Consider the following 8,517-nt stretch of genomic DNA (forward strand, 5'->3'; position numbering starts at 1 on the left):
TCCTCATTGGCTCGTCTCCGGGCGTCGCTGCCAAAGATCTTGAATTTGTTCAGTCTGGAGTTTTCTGTCACATGGATCGTCTAGGCGCAATGGCATGGCATTGAGATCCTTCATTTGCATTTCGCTTGATTCGTTTAAAGTCCTAAATATTTCGAACTTTGGAGTAGGCTACCTTTAATTGAGTGTTAGAATTGGGTTATCTATCAACTTACCAGACGGCGTCTGATTCTGGAGCGACCTCTCTCGCGTTTCGCGCAACTAGGCCCAGTTGTTTCGCCCTTTTATTGGAAAAATACAGTGGAAGAGTTTTATATAGACCTGTCAAAAATATACACAGAGCAGGATACATACATATGTCACTGCGTGACGACTTGCCTCACGTCCCCACCTACAGCTGGATGGGCTCCGCACTCTTCCAAATCGATCACTCATCATGAAACAACTCGTAGTAGGCTATTGTTTTATTTATCGCTATGCAAGATCTCCGAAAACCCTTCTGGAATTCTAAAATAGCGTCATTGTTGCGTAGGCCTATCTGCAATCCACACCTGCCGCCACGATTATTGATTGCTTTTGGTAGTAGATTTACATGAGTATCACACTACTTTATAAAAGTAAGTAGGGTACACAGCAACTACAAACAGGCGGCTTTCTTTTTGGGTCATTAGAAAAGGCCTAGGCATTATGTTCAGACATCTCATGCAATTGCAAGCCGACTACATTTAGCATCGCTTTATTGAAAGATCGCCTACACACACAAATCATAATTGCATATCATGGAGCTATGCCATAAATACTGAGCAGATTATACATAGGCCTATACAAAAATGCATAGGTCTATTATTAACTATATGAACACTCACTGGATGGATCAACTGAGCGACTAAAACCCTTCTCCTAAGACCTGCTCTCGCAAAGCTAAGACGTAGGCTACCCAATAGAGGGAGCACTTCCACCTTTTTAGACGAAAGGGTAGGACGCCTTCTAAAATTGTCACAGCTTGCGTTTTAGTACCATACGGTAGGCCATCTAAACGGTAGGCTGTAACATAGGCCAGACCTTGATTTACAATCAATTATTTTGTAATCAAATTTAAGTTTCATCATCCAAAACATAGGCTAATCCAAAAACAACTTCTTATCAATCTACACACAATACTCCAACACTCCACAAAATAGCAGGTGTTTGGAGTGTTTTGACTGAAATATTCCATTTATTCAGACCCTTTGTGACAATTGCAATTGAGCTCTGGTGCATCAATGGTCCTTAAGATGCTTCTACAACTTGATTGGAGTCCATCTGTGCCTAAATGAATTCACTGGACATTATTAGGAGAGGCACACATCTCTTTATATAAGGTCTCACAGTTGATAGTGTATGTCAGAGTGAAAACCAAGCCACAAGGTCGAGAGAATTGTCCGTAGCCCTGCGAGACAGGGTTGTTTAAAGACACAGATCTGGGCAAGGATACAAGAACATTTCTGCAGCATTGAAAGTACCCAAGAGCATTGTAGCCTCCATCATTCTCAAATGGAAAAGTATAGAACAACCAACAGTCTTCCTAGATCTGGTCGCTCATCAAACTGAGTAATCCGGGACGAAGGACCTTGGTCAGACAGGTAACAAAGGACCCAATGGTCACTACGAATGAGATCCTTTGAGTTCCTTTGAGAAGATGAGAGAAGTGTAAAGGACAAACATCACTGCAGCACTCCACCAATCAGGCCTTTATGGTAGAATGGACAGATTTTTGCTGGGAGTTTCCAAAAAAGCACCTGAACGACTCTCAGACCATGAGAAGTAAAATCATCTGCCCTGATGAAACGAACACTGCACTATTTGGCCACAATTCCAAACGGTGTGTGTGGAAGAAACCAGGTACTGAGCTGCACTGATGTTTACCCTTCTTTACACTTCTCTCATCTTCTCAAAGAAACTTAAGTAATGGATAACTACTGAACCGGTATGTGTTTCACAAGTACACTTTACAAATTTGCAAAATGAGAAGCAAGCAAAAGCATGTATCATAATCTTAAATCAGTGAAATTTCACCGAAAGTGGTAAAAATGGAGCAGTAATCTAAGATGTTTTATTTCACCATATGATGGGTTTTCCCACATCCCATCAAATATGGACGCTGACAGAGGAACACCTTTGAGGCACACTCACATTTCACAGTGAAATCTGATTGGGCAGATCATATAACCATGTGCTGTGTCAGTTAATGTTGAACATGATGTAACAAGTAATGTGTCTGGACTTCAACATGCTGTAAACACTCTGCTGTAAACATGCTTATATTGTGTCAGTACTGGTTTAATATTATTTCACACTTTCTCCATAACAAATCAGAAGCAGAGATTTTCAAGCTGTGAAATGATATGAATCAATGAGAACGAGGCTATGAGAAAAATGCCAAATTTGGCCAAAAAGTGTAAGCTTTGACCTAGACACTGCGTTGTAATGGGAGGCTTATTGGAACTCTGTGTGTGTGCTATTTTTCCATTACATTTCTCTCAACTGCCAAGCCAGTGAACTACTTGTACTTGGCTGCCCGAACTTCAGTTGAAGTCCAGATCAGACCTTGATCATGAGCTTTTGAACTGCTATCTTTGCCATGCTTGCTGAGATGTTAATCTGGATCATCATCCCATTACTCCCAGCTGGGCTGAAATGCTCAATTACAAGTCTTGTTTTCACTTAGTGTCGTCACATTGTATCATTGTATCTTTCAGTCCAATGAGTTGGAACATTAGGTTTAGAAACTAAGGACATTTAAAACTAGGTTAAGAACATTTCTATCGGCACACAGCACATGATTTGTAAGAAGAAGAAAATCATGAACTAGTTAAGCTCTAACAGAAGAATCAATTTTAATTCAAAAGGTTTAAGCAAAGATCCTCCGCTTCAACCCTCTCTGGTTTAAAATCTTATAAAAACACGTGTCAAAGCAAAAGCAGGTTAAATTCCATTTCACCCTCACAAATGTTGTTTTTCGTTCAATCACTGATAATGAAGATTAATAACTAAGCACAATTCATAACTGCCTTAACAAATGTTTATGTTATTAATTACCAAACTCTTATAGGCATATCTGTTATGTTTAGGCCTACAACTTCTGCCACTGTTTAAAAGTTTTCAAACTTCCCTTCCTGTTTTGTTCTTTCCATCAGTCTGTCTTCACTGTCCCTCCATCTCTGCTGTCTCTGCCCTCTTTTTCCGTCTTCGAATTCATAATAGAGTCAACAGCTTGTGAAAGCTATGGTGTGAAACATGGCGTGAGGGCCTGAATGCTAGCTTGGATTAGCCGTGTGATCGTTGCCACGGTTAACTGTGAGGCCATTGTGGAACTAATGGGATCAGAGGGCCCGGCTCGTAGGGTGACGACAGCCTCAGATCACTTAACATAGTCCTTCATGCTCCTAGTCCCTGGCACTGTTTAGGCCATTAAATGGTTCCATTGCGATGGGCACGCTGCCAACACAAACTCGGAGGCAAAAGCCCATTTTCTGCCAGTTCCCAGCCTCTTCAAAACCCAAAACCCCGAGAAAAATCCGTGCCCCAGTGAATCTTTATTTTCTAAATGCTAAGCCTCCCTACTACACACACCCCGTTCACACACAGACACACAGGCCTTCAAAGCGAGTCTGCTACAGTGAGCTCCGATCCTAAATCTTCCTAGAGATTAGTGGCCTATAGAAACTTTTCTCTAAAGATGTGTGGCTGGCATCATGGCAGAAAACATCTAAAAAAATTCCATCCCATGCTTTCAGAAATCAGAAATCTTTTTGGGAGGAAAGTCCAGTCAAAGCTTGGCAAAAACATCGCCCATTCATATTCTAACAAACGCTAAACAATGGCCATGATCAGTTTTGTGAGAAGGGTGCATAGCTATCGCCTAATATCCTACTTACAGTTCACATAATTTTATCACTTATTTATGAACGTTATAATATTATTCACACATGAGAAATGTACTTAGAAAACATGAAGAATGTCTCTACAGAATGTATGTTCATGACATTGTGTAAGTGTTGAACACAGACAGAAAGGACATGGGCTATAGCCTGAGAGAAAGTGGAATAGAACATTATGTCCAATATTCCAATATATGGTTTAATGTTCTGCATTATGTCCAATATTCCAATATGTGGGTTAATGTTCAGCATTTCTCATTAGTGGGTCACTTTGATACTAAAAGTATGATTCTATGTAATGACTGTATGATATCTGTACTGTCCCTGTGTATATCTGTGTGTGACTGTATTTAGAGATAAGCAGGAATATTATGACTTTGCAGTGTTTCACTGTTCTGCATGGCTGCGTCAGTAGCTATCTGCTCCGGATTGCTAGGTTGCCACTAATCAGGGTCTGATTCAGTGTAGTCCACGTGAGATCGGATGACCAACGCCATCTCCCGTCAGCCTGGAAGGATACTTAAACCCTAACTATTTCCTTGTCTAGTTAGAGCAGCTGATGGATCTTTAGGTGAAGTCATGCTGTCTCTCCCTTGATGCGCATCATTGTAAATAAACTCTGTTCCTGATTTTTCATACTATTGGTCTGACTGGGTCTCTATTAAATCTAGAGAGAGAGAGAGAGAGAGAGACTCCACCAAAATGGACCAAGTGATGGGACTGAAGACTGATGCACTTTAAGATGTATGCTGATAAGTAAAAAACCAAGAAAAAACTCAGTCATTCTTGCCTAGAAAACCTTACAGTACCTTACGGTAAACAAGGATTATTATTCACAGTTGTACAGCAAATATAATTTACATACAGTGCCTATAAAAAGTATTCACCCCCCTTGGATATTTCCACTTTTACTGATTTTATAAATGGAATCTTGATCACTTTAATTTGGCCTTTTTACAAAAACTGACAAAAATCCCCTCTTTAATGTCAAAGTGAAAGCAGATTATAAAGTAATGTTAATTAATTAAAAATATATATACTGCAAAATAAGCGATTGCATAAATATTCACCCCCTTCAAGTCAGCATTGAGTAGACCTTTGGCTTGCACATCTGGATACTGCAATTTTACTCAATTTCTCTTTGCAGAACAGTTCAAGCTCTGCCAGGTTGGAAGGAGATCAGGTGAATTTTTAAAGGATTGAGCTCTGGGCTTTGACTCTGCCACTCCAGAACATTGTTGTCTTTAAACCATTTCTGTGTAGTTTTCCCTGTAGGCTTCGGCTCATTGTCACAGTAAATCTTCTCCCAAGCCATAGTTCTCTTGCAGACTGAATCGGATTGTCCTCCAGAATTTCCCTATATTTTGCTGAATTCATTTTACTTTTACCTACAAGCCTTTCAGGGCCTGCTGTCAAGAAGTATCCCCACGGCATGACAAGCATACAGCATAGACAATGACTTGGAAGACAAATGCCAAAACATGTACACCGGTAGAGGTTTCATTAATGCCTTATGAAAGAGTCAAGGTAAAATGGATCACTTCTGTTAAAATATAAAAATGTGTTACTGCAAATGTGCCGAGGAATTTTAGAAGCCCAATGAAAATGAATCAATTTCACCGCTTCTTAATTAAAACGGTTTTGGGTAGTCATAAAGTGGTTGTCATATAGCCTAGTAGACTACAGATCTACTACGCCGCTCAGCCAACATGTGAGCATATGCCCATCACTGTGGTCTCAGCTCATTATACAGCTCTGTATAGAAAATGAATCAGTAACCATAAGTATAACTAAGTATATATACTCTTTTGATCCCGTGAGGGAAATTTGGTCTCTGCATTTATCCCAATCCGTGAATTAGTGAAACACACTCAGCACACAGTGAACACATAGTGAGGTGAAGCACACACTAATCCCGGCGCAGTATGCAGCCTGCAACAACAGCGGCGCTCGGGGAGCAGTGATTAGGTGCCTTGCTCAAGGCTCAGTTCGAAGTCCGAAGCGCTAACCAGTAGGCCACGGCTGCCTCCCTAAAGTCGGTGTGTGCCTTGGCGTTTTCAGTATCAATAATAATTTATACACAGCATTTTAAAAATGATAACACAATGTCCTTTTGGCCTCTTCAACACACAGCGAGGTATCACTCTGTGCCAAACTGATGATGGTCAAGATGAGTGGTAGTAAACTTGAACTTGTGGCATTATTATGTCTTCAGCCTAAACTCGTGTGCCTTGTTTTGTAAATCAGGTTTATAGGCAAGGTATACATGTGTATACAAGGAATTTGGTCTCTGCATTTATCCCATCCGTGAATTAGTGCAACACAGAGAGCACATAGTGAACACACGGTGAGGTGAAGCACACAATGAGCACACAGTGAGGTGAAGCACACAATGAGCACACAGTGAGGTGAAGCCCACACTAACCCGCAGTGAGCTGCCTTGCTGCAGTGGCACTCGGAGAGCAGTAAACGCTGTATAGCTTTTATCATTCAGACACATCATTTTCCCTCAAAGGTGTTTTGTAAGATAAATCTTGGTCCTTTAATTGTGTGAAGAAGGCAACAGAATGTCCCCAATTCCATTTGTCATCTGTTTCTCTTCTTTCATGGCACTTGCACATGCTTTCGAAACACAAATGTGTGACACAAAGCATGAACACACCAGACTAAACTAAAACCAGAATAAAAATATTTGTATTGCCAGAAAAAGACAAATATGTGTATTGGTAAAGGCAGTTGGTCTTCCTCTTTCTGCTATTTACTCTCTTATTCCAACGAATTCCAGAGAGCATTTGCTTTATTTTGTGCACCCTGTAGATCTTGTTTACCAGTTCCCTGACAAAACACCCTATGAAACCTTTCTGACCGTTTGCGTGTGACTTTTCTATGCCCATTGAATGAGCAGCTTGTTGTTTTAGTCCTGTGCTTAACATAAACAGCCTTGTTTTTGTACACAGACCAAATTGGATTTCAGCCATATTGGTTCAAATTTGCCATGCCATTGCAGTCAAGTCTTTTTTAAAGAGGCCTCTGAAACCACAAGCATCCCATTAGGCCTTTGTTGTCCCCTCTGATGTCGCTATGCATATGTTAATGTTTGCTAATTGAGGGAGTTTGATGTGTTAAGAATGGCGTTTGGTTGTGGGAGGTCTATCCATATATTTCTGACCACACAGGATGAAAGCACTTGATCTTGAACATCAAAGCCAGAGGGCAACTTATGAAATGGATTTTGTGTGTGTGGGAGAACATGAAATTATAGGTCCATCAAAAACAACATTCTTGGAATTGATTAAATAGTCTTTGTAAACCAGTGTCCAGTATGTGGGCCTATACTTTGTACATTTTGTATATTTGTTCCACTGGTTCAACAATTGAAAATGACAATAGTAAATAGTAAGAGAAAGTAAATCAATATAACCCAATGACAGGCATGACAGCTTGTCAGAAAATTTTGAAGTATCACAAAATCTATGCTTGTGTGTAGTGCATCTGTCAAGTCAAGATCTGTCTGTCAAGATAGACATGGACAGGTGTCTGGAAGTGTGTTTTTCCTGAGAGACATAGACATTTCATAACTTAAAAGTGTGAGAAACGCCAAGAGCTGTGACAATAGCAAATCAGATATACCTTAAAAAATCTGAAATGAAATTGGCAGTCAGTTGTAAAACGGTGCTAGTCTGGATGCCAGCCAAACTGATGCACAGCCCTTTAGAGTACATAGCACAGCAGGTCAAAGATCTTTCAAATTTGGGAAGCAGTTCTAGTGTGAAGGCCTAATCTAATGTTATTGGTCTGCATGCAATGCAGAGATCTGCAATTTAACTGCACTGCGTTTTGCATGTTAGTAAGTGGAATTGGAATTGGCCAAAATATATTGTATGTTTGAGCTACAGGTCTGCATGACTGCGATAATCTGAAAATTAATGGTTTGAGGCGTGTTGATTTACAAGTTTGTAGCCTACACTCCATTTCACTGTGGATTTAGAGTTGTTCCTCACCACAGTGAATGAAGGTTTGAGCCAGTTCTCCCGCGTTTTGTCGCGGGACAACTGTATCCTGAAATGACATATGGTTTACTGACCACTCGCTACACTTCGGGGTGGCTGCAGCTGTCCGCTGTGATTTTGTGTCATGCGTGTGAGTGACACCAAACCACTGGGAGCGAAGCGAAGCAATGGTCCCCGGTCTCCGCTCAAATGAATATCAATCATGCCTGGGAGGCAAGTCGCACCTCCCCTTGGGTGTCCGTGGACTTGTGATTGGTTTGTCAGGGACCAACCTGCGAGTGCCGGCGAAAGCTGTTTTATCAGTGTCCATTCACTGACCAAGGGTGTCAGCAGGGACAACAATACGCGGCTGAATAACTAATGACCGCTATCCTTTCCGTAGGTCCTGAATAACCACAGCCAGTATTCTGAAAGTGGCTTTGAACGTGACAAGTAGCCTACCCTAGTAAAGGCTGGACAAGGAGTCCCTAACAGAAACAGTAGAAATGTTTTCATAAGTTTATATAGATCTATTTTCGAAAAGAAGAGAACGCAGGAGTTTCCTAAATCGTTTGGAATAGTTTACCTCCCTTATTGTTTTTATTTTGTGT

This window comes from Alosa alosa, chromosome 20 (assembly GCF_017589495.1).
Source record: "Alosa alosa isolate M-15738 ecotype Scorff River chromosome 20, AALO_Geno_1.1, whole genome shotgun sequence".
Taxonomy (NCBI): domain Eukaryota; kingdom Metazoa; phylum Chordata; class Actinopteri; order Clupeiformes; family Clupeidae; genus Alosa; species Alosa alosa.